The sequence below is a fragment of the Cebus imitator genome, unplaced genomic scaffold (assembly GCF_001604975.1).
Source record: "Cebus imitator isolate Cc_AM_T3 unplaced genomic scaffold, Cebus_imitator-1.0 Scaffold239, whole genome shotgun sequence".
Taxonomy (NCBI): domain Eukaryota; kingdom Metazoa; phylum Chordata; class Mammalia; order Primates; family Cebidae; genus Cebus; species Cebus imitator.
In genome coordinates, this window is record NW_016107554.1 from 1,415,957 (window position 1) to 1,431,225 (window position 15,269).

The window sequence follows — 15,269 nt, forward strand, 5'->3', positions numbered from 1 at the left end:
TCCCCTTTTTGACCTGGTTTCCAGTGGAAAAAGTGGAGGCCATTCATTAATAGATGGGGAATTTCAGGAGAGAAATAGGAATTGTAAGGAAGGGTCAAATAGGAATGCTAGGAATAAAATGGTGATAACAGAAAAGAAGAATGCTTTTGACGGGCTCATAAGCAGGCATGATATAGCAAAGGAAATAATCAGTGAACATGGAAAAAGTATCAAAGTTACCAAAACTGAGAACACAGAGGATAAAAATGTGAGAGAAGAAAAAAGAACAATGCCTTCAAGAGCTATGTAACAACATGAAACATTCTAATATATAATTAATATCTCAGAAGAAGAGAGAGATAGCAGGGAAAAATATTTGAAAAGATAATGAAGAACTTTCCAAAAATAATAAAATGTATCAACCACAGATCTAAGAAATTTAGAAAACCTCAAGCTAGATCAATATTCCCTCCTCAAACGAGCGCGCACGCACACACACACACACACGCACACACGCACACACACAGACACACACACACACACACACACACACATCCCTAGACATATTAAATCGAAACTGAAAACAAAGATAAAGAGGAAATCTTGAAGGCAGCCAGAGGAAAAAAGAAAGAAATACATATTACTTACCGAAAAACAAAGATAAGCATTACAGCAGATTTCTTGACAAACACTATGCAAGTTAGAAGACAAGCAAGTAATGTCTTTAAAATATCAAAAATGAAAATGGCTATCCTAGTATCTTGTAGCTAGTGAAAATACTTTTCAAAAATGAAGGTAAAATAATGAATTTTCAGACAAATAAAATTAGAAAGATTTTATTACCAACAAAATCTTTATTGGTAATAAAAATTTTGTGAATTTATGTGAAATGTGAAAAGAAATTCTTCAAGCAAAAGGAATATGACACTAGATAGAAACCTGGATCTACATGAAGAAATAAAGAGTTCTGAAAATAATGTAAAATGGAAATAAACATGAAAACATATTTTCATATTATTCATCATTCTAAAAGAAATCAACTGCCTAAAGCAAAAACAAACAAACAAAAAAGCAAACATAGCAGCAATATATTGTGGGTAAATAGCATATTAAAAAGTAAAATAAATGTCAACAATAGCACAAAAAAAGGAAGAGAAGAATTGGAAGTAAGACCCTTACACTATGTGATATTCTGTTATTTTAAAATAGACATTGAAAATATAGATATATATTGTAAAGTTTTTAATGATTCCAACTTTTATTTTAGATTCATGGGGTACATGTACAGGTTTGTTACATGGGTATATTGTATGATGTGGAGGGTTGGCTTCTAATGTTTGCATTGCCCAGAGAGACAGCATCATACCCAACAGTTAAGTTTTTCAATCCTTGCCACTCCCTGCCCCCGCTTCCTATGCGTCCTCAATGCCCATGAGTACCTAACATTTAGTTCCCACTTATAAGCAAGACCATACAATATTTGGTTTTCTGTTCCTGCATTAATTTCCTTAGGATAATGACCTCCAGCTGTATCCATGTTGTTACAAAGGACATGGTTCCATTCTTTTTTATGGCTGTGTGGTATTTGATGGTGTATATGTACCACACCTTCTTTATCCAATAAACTATTGATGAGTGTCTAGGTTGATTCCATGTCTTTGCTATTACTAATAGTGCTGTGATGAACATATAAGTGTGTGTCTTTTGGTAGAACCATTTATTTTCTTTTTGACATATACTCAGTAATGGGATTGCTGGGTCAAATGGTAGTTCTCAGTTTTTTGAGAAATCTCCAAATTGTTTTCCACAGTGGCTAAGCTAATTTACTTTTCCACTGACAGTGTGTAAGCCACTCCTGTTCTCACCAGAATCTGTTTTTTGACTTTTTAATAGTAGCCATTTTGACTGGTGTGAGATGATATTTGACTGTGGTTTTGATTTGCATTTCTCTGATGATTAGTGTTGTTGAGCATGTTTTCATATGCTTGTTGGTCGCTTATATGTCTTCTTTTGAGAATTGTCTGTTCACATCTTTTGTCTATTTTTTAATGGGGTTATGTGTGTTTTGCTTGTTCCATTGTTTAACTTCCTGATAGATTCTGGATATCAAACCTTTGTCAAATGCATAATTTGCAAATATTTTCTCTCATTCTGTAGGTTGCCTGTTTACTCTGTTGATGGTTTCTTTTGCTTTACAAAAGTGCTTTAGTTTAATTAGGTCTCGCTTGTTAATTTTTGTTTTGGCTGCAATTGCTTTTGAGAACATTCATTCCCAAGGCCAATGTCCACAATGGTGTTTTCTATGTTTTCTTTTAGGATTCTCATAGTTTGAGGTTTTGTATTTAAATCTTTTGTTCATCTAGAGTTAAATTTTGCATATGGTGAAAGGAGGGGGTTTAGTTTCATTCTTCTGTGTGTAGCAGCCAGCCAGCTATCCAAGTACCACTTATTGAATAAGGAGTCCTTTCCCCATTGCTTATTTTTGTCAACTTCGTCAAAGATTAGGTGCTGTGGGTGAGTACCTTTATTTCTGGGTTCTCTATCCTGTTCCATTGGTCTATATGCCTGGTTTTGTACCAGTAGAGGTATACTGCAAATCCTAAGACAACCAGTAAAATATTTTTAAAAGAGGCATAAATAATAAGCCAACAGTGGAGATAAACTAGAATCACAAAAAAATAATTCAAAAGTAAGTAGAAAACAAAGCAAAAAAAAAAAAAAAGACTGAAGAAAGGAAGCAAATGGAAAATATCCTGTAAAATAGTAGAGTTTAATACAATCCTATCCAAAATTATATTAAACTTAAATGATTTATCTGTACTAATTAAAATATGAAGATTAACAGGTTGGATGAGAACACAAAATATCTATATGCTACCGACAAGAAAAACTTTAGATATAAAGACTTAAATAGGCTGAAAATAAAGGAATGTAAAAAGATATGCAACAACAATAGTAAAAAGAAATCTGGAGTGGCTATAATAATATCATACAACATCGACTTGAGAAGGAAGATTTTATCAGAGATAAACAGGGGCAAATTGATAAAGGATTCAGTTTTCCAAGAAGACATAAAAATTCTAATTGTGTATGCACCTAACAACTGAGTTTCTAAATTCATGAAGCAAATGTTATAAAGCTGAAAAGGAAAATAGGCAAATCTTCAGTTATATTTGGACAGCTTACCATTCCTGTTTCATCAGTTGATAGAATATGTAACAGAGAATCAACAAGTATATAGAAGACCTGAGTATCACTACCAACATACTTAACCTAATTGATATTTATATAACACTCCACCCAATAACAGCAGAATCCACATTCTTTTCATGTGCAAATTAAACACTCACCAAGACAGACCATATTCTGAGTCATAATACAAACCTTAACAAATTTCAAATAATCAAATCATACAAAATATTTTGTCTACCCAGGACAGAATTAACTTAGAAATCAATAAAGAAAGATACTGGAAATTCTGTAAATATTCAGAAATTAAACATGACACTTCTAAATAACCAGTGAGTCACAGAGGAAGTCAAAAAGAAGTCAGAAAATAGTTTTTACTGAATGAGTATGAATACATAACATAAAATACATGTAAAGTTTCCAAAGCAGTGCTTAGAGAGAAATTCATAACATAAAAATCTTCATATTTTTCTTATATTAGGAAAACGTTCACAAATTAATGATCTAAGCTTTCACTTTAAGAAACTAAAAAAGGACAAATTAAACCTGACATGAGGAGACGAAAGGGAATATGAAAAAAGCAGAAATCAATGAAATTTAAAAGAGAAATACAATGAAAAAAATCATCAATAAAACTAATGAACCTCTAATAAAACTGATAAAAGAAAAAGGAGTCAAGATACAAATTACTACTATAAAATGAAAGAAGGTTGATAAAAACTAACATCACTTCAAATACTACATTAAAAGAGTAAAAAAACCAAACTGATAGCCTTAAATTAAATAACATAGATCAGGGACTGATACACTTTTTCTATAAAGCTCCAGATAGTAAATATTATAGGCCTTGTGGGCCACACACTGTCTCTATTACATATTCTTACTTTATAATTACTTTATAAAGTAATATCATTCTTAGCTTACAGACCATACAAAACAAGCTACATTCCACATTAGGCTTAGGTATATTTTGCTAACCCCTAATATAGATGAAATGTACAAATTCTTTGAATGTGCACACAACCAAGAGTCACTCAAAAATAAATAGATTACTTGAATAATCCTATATCTATTAGATCAACTAAATTTGTAATTGAAAGACTGCAACCAAGAAAACTTTCAGAACCCAATAGCCTCACTGCCAATATCCTACCAGACATTTAAGGATGAGTTAATACCAATTTTTTACCAATTCTTCCAGAAATTAGTAAAGAACTAAACAATTCCTACCTTATTCTATAAAATCAGCATTACCCTGAGACCAAAATCTGACAAAGGCACTATAAGAAAACTGTAGACCAACAACCTTCTTGAACATAGACACAAAAATCCTCAATAAAATACATGCACATTAAATTCAGGATATATAAAAAGACTAACACACCATAATGAAGTAAAATTTATCATATAAATAAAAAGTTTGGTTTTACATTTTAATATCAGTATAATTCACCATATAAGTAGAATAAAGAAGAAAATCCATATGATTATCTAAATAATTATAGAAAAAGCATTTGAAAAATTCAATATTCATTCATGATAAAAAGTCTAAGCACATTGAAAATAAAAGGAAGCTTCCACAACATGATAGAGAGCATCTACAAAAAAACTGTCATCATATTTAATGATGAAAGACTGACTTCTTTCTCATTAAGAATAGGAATAAAGGAAGGATAGTCACTTCCAATACTTCTATTTCAGATAAAGAGATGAAAACTATATAGCTAGGAAAGAAAAAAAAACACCCGTATTTGCAGATGGCATGACTGTCTATGTAGAAAATCCCAAAGTTTCTACTAAAAAGCTACTACAATTAATAGGTGAATAAGGTCATAGGATACAAAGTCAGTATATAAAAATTGATTGTATTTCTATATATTAGCAATAAGCAGTTGGAAATAAAAATTTTTTTAAATCATGTTTTACAATTGCACAAAAAGACATAAAATACAGGCAATATCTATGCTGAAAAGTACAAAACTTTACTAAGAGAAATTTAAAAAGACATGAATGAATGGAGATGTATATAATTTTTATAAATTGTAAGACTCAATATTATTAAAAACTCAGTTCAATCCTAAATTGTATGCCATCCTAATCAAATTATCAGCAGGAGTTTTGGTAGAAATTAACAAGCTGATTTGAAAATATATGTGGAAAGCCAATCTAGAATGGCCGAAATAATTTTGGAAATGAAGAACAAAATTGGAGCTCTTAACATTATTTCGTTTCAAGCCTTATTACAAAGTTCTAATTATCCAAAAAGGGTGATGTTGGTGAAAGCGTAGAAACACAGACCAATAAAACAGGACAGTCCAGAAATGACCCCATGCATCATATGGTCAACTGATTTTTTGAACAAGGTCCAAAGGCAATTCAGTGCATAAAAGTTAATCTTTTCAACAAATGGTGCTAGAATAATTTGATATCAATATGCAAAAAACGTCAATCTATACCTTGAATTACTTTCAAAATTTAACTTAATGCAGATTACATGCCTAAATGTAAGACCTAAAACTCTAAACTTCTAGAAGGAAACATAAAATATTTTGTAACTTGAGTTAGACAAGGATTACTTACATATGATACAAAAAGCATAATGTGTAAAAGAAAGAATCTGATAAATTAGTCTTCACTAAAAATAAAAAGGTTTTGCCTTTCAAAAATCACTGTTAAGAATATGAAAATGCAAGCCTTGAACTGGGAGAAAATATTAGCAAAACTTATAACTGGTAAAGAAGTTGTATTTAGGATATCTAAAGAACTCTCAAAAACTAAACAAAAAGGAAACTAACTAATAAAGATGAACATAAGATTTGAACACATATTTTGCCAAAACTTTTGGAGCCTGAGGCAGGAGGATTGTTTGAGCCTAGGAGCTTAAAACCAGCACAGGCAACATAGTGAGACCCCGTCCTGCCCCTCCCTCCTGCCAGAAAAGATATATTAATGGCAAATAAGCATATGAAAAGGTGCTGAACAGAATTAATTATTAGAGAAATGCAAATTAAACCTACAATGAGATACCATTACATACCTATTAGAATGGCTATATTTATTTTTTTTAAGTGGCTGTGAGATTCTCATAAGTTGCTGATGTTGGGAAATGAATATGGCATTTTCCCATAAAATTAAATATACATTTGCCTTATGACCCAGAAATTACACACACACATGCATACAAACACCATACACACACACACACACACACACACACACACACACACACACCCCTGTGGACAAACATTTGGAGGGTATGTTTAGAGGGTATTATTCTAAAAAACTGAAAACAAGCCAAATGTCCTTCAACTATTGGATGAATAAGCAAGCTATGGTCTGTCTATATAATAAGTGTACCCAGAAATAAAAAGTAGTGAACTAGTGACACATGCAATAATATGGATAAATCTCAAAAGCATTATCCTAAGTGAAAGAAACAAGACTCAAAAAAATACATTCTGTATGATTCCATTTATATGATGTCATACAGCATACGATGAAAGAGCAGAGAGACAAAATAAATCAGTAGCTGCTAGAAGGCTAGGATTTTGCAGTGACTGACTACATGAAACATGATGGACATTTTTGGAGTGATTACATGTTCTATATACTGATGGTGATTGTGGTTACATGACCAAAACCAATTACATCAAAATGTTCCCTGTGTTAGCCCTTCTGACTATGCTTCATAGAATCATAGCGTGATGCATTAACGGAAATGGCTGATTTCACAGGGTATTCCCCAGCATAAAACTTCGGTTTATGTTGATGGAACATCTTTCTCATAGTTGGCTTTTTTTACACCAATCTAGATAAGAAATCCCTTTTGGCAAGAGCTTTACATTTATATTAGATCAGAATGTTTGATGACACATTCTCTGGAGAATTACAGAACTGGGGCTTCCTTATTATGCAATAAACAATAAACCCTTGAAGCTTTAAGTATCTAATATTTTTTAGGTATCTTATATTTCTTTTTCTGATAGTCTCCAAAATATCCTTTTCAAATTAGCAAAGCGAGGGACACATTACCATTTATCACATGTAAAAGCTCAACCAGGAATGGGGGTGGTTTCTTACTTGTTTCTAAAGCCCAGTTAAGGAAAATGGGCAAATTTAGAAGAAAGAATGATGGAGACTTGATTCTGTTGCAAAACCACTAGTAAAGATCAGCCTCATGTACACAGTAGGGGTCAAAAGAAAACCACCACTTTTCACCTAAAGCAATTTGTTTTTGAACAGCCTCATTAATTTTATCTTCTGAAAAGAATTTTGCCTTCAAATTTATATCAAATACCAGAAAGCCGTCTTTTGCTTTTGAAAGGTGTCTGAGTCACTTAAGAATCACAGGGTTCTCTGCTTGAGGAAGAGCTACTTTGGTGTTGAAAGATGTCTGAGTCACTTAGGATATGTAGAGAGATGGCTCTTTGCCAGCACGTGGGTTATCTAACATCTGAGCAGCCCAAAGTTCATGTTGGCTGTTTGCATTAATCACCATAATTTGACTAACAAGCCTGAAGTGACAGCTCAGCATCAGCATGGCACTAGGGCCACAAACTGAACAAAGACAAGAAGCAAAAAAGGTAGAGTGGTGAAACAGAAATCCCCCATTTCCCTCCATGGCAGTTGAGAATTTCCAAAATGTCAGTAAAGGCATCAGTAATTCAAGCAAAAGACATAGTGAGGGGGGAAGCCCAGGCAGGAAGAGAACAATTCCAACTTTACGGTCTTTTATTCATGGTTTTACCTCTTTCTACAAATCCTAGCCAGTTTCTGACTTTGGGCTGTGGCGTGTGAGGTGTATCCATACATAGACCCCAGGGTAACTTGGTTTCATTTGCTACGCTGTTCAAGAATCCAGGCTTGGCCTATCTGATTTCAAATACTCAGATTTTGCCATTTTTCCTTAAAAATATATAATCCTTCTATCTCCAAGACCTGGATAAATTAGAGTTTTATACAATTTCATAAAAATAAGAATGAACATTTTATTTATAAGAAACAGAGTAAAGCTACATCCCTCACTACCACTACCACCCTCCTACCCTGCCCACCACACACACACACACACACACACACACACACACACACACACAAACACACATACACCCAAAGGCATAGAAATAAATGATCATCAAGCACAGATTACTTATTTCTTAGGTAATTCAAGTCAATTGATTGGCTTAATTCCTGGGCAGGACTTTAAACTTGCCAACGGTTTTTCAGCTCAACCTTGTCTCTTTCAGTTTGCCTGAAGTACATCACCTGCCAAGTATTATGGCTGAATCTTTTAATGAAGCATGGCCTCTTTGCTTCTTCTCAGTGGTCAACCTTACCTACTGGTCATGTGATGGCACCACTCCCTGAAATCAAGGAGCTTCTCCAAAGATTCTCTCCCATTTCCTGAACTGAGTGCCACAGAATATGGGATGTCCTTTTGTGTTTAAGAAGAAAAAAAAAAAAGGTTATGTGATGAGATGAGATGTGCAAATATTCATTGGTGAGAATCTGTTTTGAACATACTTAAGAAGCAGGGCCCCTCAGAACCTTTCATGTGTGTGTGCGCCTTGTGAATCTCCACAAACAAATATGGCATACAAGATTTCTGGAACTTACTTGACAAAGGAGCTCATTTAATTCTCTTATCCACAACACCTATTGTTTCACAGGAGAGACTGCTTCCAGTTCTAAAAACACAACGCTATCTTTCATCCTCCAGTCAGAATCCCACCACCAGCTCCTAGCTCATTTGCTGAACAGGTATAGGTGGCACAACCAGATTCCAACCTCTCCTGCCTGACTTTACCATTGCCTGATCTCTCCGGGTGCTAGAGATGGGTCTTATATATTACAGTTATGTTTTATGATTGCTTCACACATATGATAACACCAAAAAGAATGTGCTCTCATATCACCCCTAGTTAATTCATAACCCAGGGGTATATAATGTTATCTCCCCTACCAGATAGTCAGCATGTTCCCTTCTGCTCCCTCTTAACAAACTAAGTCTTTGAATCTGTTTTTTAGTGGGTAGCCATAACACATCATAAAAGATTCTGGATATTTAATGAGATAAAAATAGACATGGCTGTACTTTTCTTTCAAGCCATAGCAAGTCTTCTTGTTCATAAAATAAAGCCTTATCTAGTGGCTCATGCCTGTAATCCCAGCACTTTGGGATGCCAAGGCAGCTATATAGCTTGAGCTCAGGAGTTCAAGACCAGCCTGGGCAACATAGCAAGACCCTGTCACTATTAAAAAAACAAAACAAAACAGAAAATCCCCCAAAACACTGTTATTTAAAAGGAAAACTGTTTCTTTTTACAACTATAAATCTACCTGAAAATATCTTAACTTTTGATTTCTGAAAAGAAGAAAATATAGTGATATACTCCCTTTCGATTGCTTTTTGAACATTATTTCAATTTTCTTTAAAAGTAAGAATAGATGCTATTTGGAGAAGTATTTCTTTTAAGTCAAAAATTCTGTACATATTTACCGTGTGTGCATTTGTGTCTGTGTGTGTGTGTGTGTGATGTGTGTGTGTGTTAAGTGTGGGTTCTTAGCATTTGGAAGAAAACAAAGATTGCCGAGGGTGGGAGGAGGTGTCTCCTGTTTTCACAGAGATTTCAGTGCTTGAGTCATCCTTGTCATTTTCAAACTCAACTGCTCAAAACTGAGTCACAGGGGAGGGGTGCAGTGGGGATTAAACTGAGTTTTGAAATAAATCTAACGACTGCAATAGGTAGTCACCCACAACGGTCACCCTAGGAGGCCACCTCACACATTGCTCACTCGTATACATTTTCTGGTTCTTTTCCATCACTCCCTAAAAAGAATGTGTTAGGCTGTGTTCATTTCCCAAACATGTCCTCTCCTCTTGGAAATGATGTGGTTACTAGCAAAACAACTCTAAATATTTGGACTTTTATAGCATACCACCAATCTATCCTGTGGTTTTCCGTATGGAACAATAGTTAACTTATTAAAACCCTTGGAATAAAGATCAACCATTCATTTTTCTTATATCTCATCATTATTGTGAGGAATAAATGAGTTGGTATTTGTAGGATAAACTGAGTAGGGCTTAACACAGTGTGTGTACTTACTAAATGTAAATAATAAATGTCAGCTATTACTACTACTACCATCACTACTTCTACTACTACTGTTGGTATCAGTGCCTCATTCAATCACAGAGTATTTCCTTGAAAATTAAACTCGTGAAGTGTGTTTTAGAACCCTGCTTCTCAAAGTGTAGTTCATGTGGTCTGCAGACCAGCAGTGGCAGTATCATGAGGTAGCTTGTCAGAAATACAGAACCTTTGGTCCCTTCCCAGATCTACAGAACCAGAACTTGTGTTTTAACAAGATCTATGGGTTGTTCATATGTACATTAATATCTAAAAAGCACTCAGACAGCAGAATATTCTGGCTAATGGGGGGATACGGTACATACAGATTATCAATTCTCAAAGATTTCAAACAAGAATACAACAAAAGAAACTTACTTTTTTAAATTTTGAGGGACAAACCTGAGACATCAGAGGTCTGCTTAAATGTCCTGTATTCTCAGAACACCCCTTGCTAAGAAGGGAGAACTGAAAGAAGGAAGGTATTGTTATCACTAGCACTTATTAACTATTGGACATTTCATCTTGTGTATATCTTTGGAACCTAAAATACAACATGTTCAAAATAAAATTCATGGACTCTGTTAGGTTGGAATTTCCAGACACGCAAGCTGAAATAAAGATTCCTGTGATAGTGATTTATTAGAAACGTTCCCAGAAAAATCTAGTAAGGAAGAGGAAAAGTGGAATTGGAAGAGAAAAGTTAAGTAAGGAACAAATGTCCAGCAAAAGCCCATGGGGAAGGAGAAGTAATTGTGATTCAGTCACTCAGGGGAATCTGAAGATAGTGTAAGTCCTAGCAACACCAAGTGTGGTCTGTACATCGGCAGGTCAACATCACTAGAAAACTTGCTAGATGTACAAAATATCATACCCCACACTAGTTCTACAAGATTGAAATATGCATTTTAATATAATCCTCCATGTGAATAATAGGAATGTTAAAATTTGAAAAACACTGGCATATGTCAATATATCAAAGCTACTAACCAGGAGCAAGGACCGTGAAGTATTTATATTCCACTGCTGTGTCAGTCTTTGGTCAAGGACTGGTCCTAGGGTCCTTAATTTCCTTAGTAAATTTCCTGCCACTTTCTAACCTCTGCATGCAGGCAAAGGAGTTTAAGCAGGGTGAGGTCAGCCCCTGACAAGGAGATCCAGGGTCTGGCTGAACCAGGAGGTGGTATGCAGGGAACTGATCAAGACATCCCAGGAGACTAGAGGCAGAAAACAAACAAGACCTGATAATCTCCGTTTACCTTTTTCCTCATTCTGCTCGTTCTCTGGTCTTTTCTAGCACATACATTATTCGTCGTCCATAGGACTCTGAGATCACTTTCCTCACTTTTCAAGACCAACAGCGGACCAGTCCTCTCAGGTCCACCTACGCAAGCGTTCTCAAATCTGTCCTCTATTCTCCATCACCCTGCCACTGCCTAAGTTCAGAGCTATGGTATCTCATACGATTATATTCACTTTCTAACTGCCCTAAGCCCCACACTGTGTCTGCCACCTGCACACATCTTGCAAGCTGAATGTCCCCTGCTCTTCCACGCCTTTCCTAATTATGGCAGGCAGAAATGGCCATTCTATCTTCCTATAGCAGTATTTCTGGTATATTCAAGTGAAGCTGCTATGTTCTTCAAGTGAAGCATTTGTCCTATTATTGCTATTTTTAGTCATTATAAGATCTATCTATCCGGACAGATTCTGAACTGCTTGAAGATAATGTCATAGCACTTTCTGTGCTTAGTACATAGTAGGTGCTTAATGACTGCATATTAAATAATGAAGTTATTGATTCAAAAGTATTTTTCAAGTACTTGAGTCTATGGTCAGGTGCTTTGAATCTAAGCTTAAATTTAATAAACTTCTCAAGGATGCAAATGCTGCATGAAATGAAAAAAAAAGATGAATGAGAGATGTTATGAATAACCCTTTCAAGCTTTCCAGTAGATGACACCTCACTCATTTGTCACTTAGCAGATTCTCTCGGCTGCTTTGGAAAAAATTAATTGTAATATTTAATGCAAACAGTTTTCTCAAGAATTGGTCACACGCATTTGACAAAAGCACACAACAGCTACCGTCAATCACTGTTTATTATTTTAGCTATTAGACACTAATTTTCATATCCATTGCAGAATTCAAACTGTTTTCCAAATACAAGTCTTGAGAATAAATGCTGTTTACTTTTACTAATATCACTCCAGAACAAATGCAACATTTGTAACCTGAGTAATTAGTATCCAATCTGTTCTTTCTAACTTGTGAGCATCTCCCCCTTGCTCTTGCTAGTGCACTCTCTCTCTCTCGTTTAATTAATGCTAATGCATACTGCCCTACAAGAATTTGCAAGCTGTACTGAGAAATAATGCAGTGTTAGTTTTGTAATTTAGTGCACAGAGCACATTTGTGCAAAAGCTTTGTAAACTGGGCCTCTGGTCAAAAGGAGCAATTAGCACTTTGTTAGTATGCAATGATGTACTAATCTGTGCAGTCCCCAAAAGCAATTGTCTGTTCCATTTTGCCCTCATGTGCAAATTTTTTCCAGTGTATACAGCACTACTCCAAAAATAACACATTGCCTGCCTGGTGCTATAAACTGGATTCATGATGATGAAGACATATCAATTAGAAAATATCTGCTGGGGGAAAATGTACATGAGTTTGGTCCTACAATTTTTAGCAAAATGAGGAAGTTGGTGTATAGCCTTTGAAAGGAGCTATAGTTTTCTGTTCCTCACTCAAATTTGACAAATGAAATTGTCTTCATCTTCACAAAAAGACTATAAGGTGGGCATTCGGTGGGAAAACAAGATCTCAAACCAGAACAGTTAAACCCAGAATTACACGGATGTCAATTTCATTAACACAGCAGGATTGATTTGCATTTAAACAGATGCCATCCATTTCTTCATTTAAATGGCACATAAGAAACATAAGAATTTTGTGCATTCTTTGAACTTCTCAAGTTCTTAATAAAGCACATGATTATGTCAGTGGAATAATAAAAACAAAAATAATACCTTGCATTTTTAGAATGATTTTCAGTTTTCCTAAGGCATTTCAGGTACACCAGCTCATTTGAGTCTCACCACACATCTGTGGGTAGGCATTATCATCACCACTTTGCTGATGTGGAATCGTGGGTTCAGAGAGGTTGAGTGACACGTATAAAATCACTCAGGAGGCAATATTGTATAGTAATTCAAAGCATGAGCTTTGAGGCCTGGGTACCTGAAGGCAAATGACCACTCTGTTTCTGTCTGGCATGCGACTTTGGCTTTACCTTTATGCACACGTTTCCTCAATCTGTAAAATGGTGATGATAATCATACAGTAAGTCCTCATTTAACATCATCTATAGGTTCTTGAAAACTGTGACTTTAAGTGAAATGACGTGTACCAAAACAAATCTTACCAGAGGCTAGTTGATATAAATAAGAGTTAAGTTCCTACAGCATATTCAGGTCACAAACACATTACCAAACTTTTAACTAAAGATAAAAACACTTCTAATATATATTTTTAATTTTATTTTACTTTAAGTTCTGGGATATATGTGCAGAACGTGCAGGTTTTTTAAACAGTTATACATGTGCCATGGTAGTTTGCTGCACCCATCAACCAATCATCTAGAAAACACTTCTAATATTTAATATTGAGAAAAATGTGAGATATACATACATTTAAGAAAGATTAATAAAAATGAATAAGATGATTATTTGCCCAATTATTTCAGTTCAGGGTCATGGGCAGCTGGAGTCTATCCCAGCAGCTCAGGGCTCAAGGCAGGAACCTTCATGCCTGGACAGGATGGCACTCTCTTGCAGGGCACACTTGCACAGACCCACATTCACTCAGACAGGGCAATTGAGACCTCCCAAGTTATCTAATGTGCACACTCTTGGGATGTGAGAGGAAACTGGAATACCCAGACAAAACTCACCCAGACATGGAGAGAATGTGCAAACTCCACACAGACAGCATCACCAGCTGGGAATGGGGTAGAATAATTATATTACTCAAGTACCTGCCTCAAGGGGTTATTGTGAGACTTATATATAAAGCACTTAAAATACAAATATGGGCAATATATGAATTAGATATCATTATTGTTATAATTATTTAGCATGTAGTAAGTGACAGAGGTAGGACTTAAGATGTGAGGACTTTCAAAGGAATCTAGTAAATATAATCATTTTTACTTTTCAAGGACCTATTTTTCAGACTATCAAAAGTTTCAAAAATATTTTTGAAGATAAAAGAGAACTGAAGGGGAAATTAATGCTATTCAACTTAAGAAAAATCTATCAAAGAGATAGTGAATATTGTTCTTTATTATAATCAAAGAATGCTGTAACAAGTTGGTAATAAGCTGAAACATGAATTTGATTTGACATAAAGAAATAGTTCTGACAGTGGAGAAGAGGAGGTTTCTTAGGGAGTGTAGTAGACTGCAAAAATGACCAGAATCCAGCACCTCTCTTTGTATCAATGGCTATAGAAGGCCACTTTGCAGCTCTGCTATCAAGAGGTGGAGCCTGTGTTCCTACCTAATGATTCTAGAATAGCTTGTGGCTTGCTTTAGCAATAGGATGTGGTGGAAGTAATGGTATGCTAGTTCTGAGTCTAGGACCCAAAAGACTTTATAACTTCTGCTCTTGCTCTTGAAATACTGCCCAGTTACCCTGAGCTAGCCTGCTGGAAGTTAAGAGAGCGCTCATTTGATCCCTTGCCCCAGGTAACAGCCAGCAAACCCAAGAGGCAGTCATCTAACTTATTGGCAACTGACGGCAGGTATATGAGCAAGTTCAGCTGAGTCCAGAAGAACCACCCAGCTGAGCCCAGGCAAAATTGTTACCCCACAGAAATATGAGCAAAATAAATATATATATTTTTAATCCACCATGTTTTAAGGTAGTTTGTTATGCAGAGAAAGCTAAATAACTCTATGAGAGTATG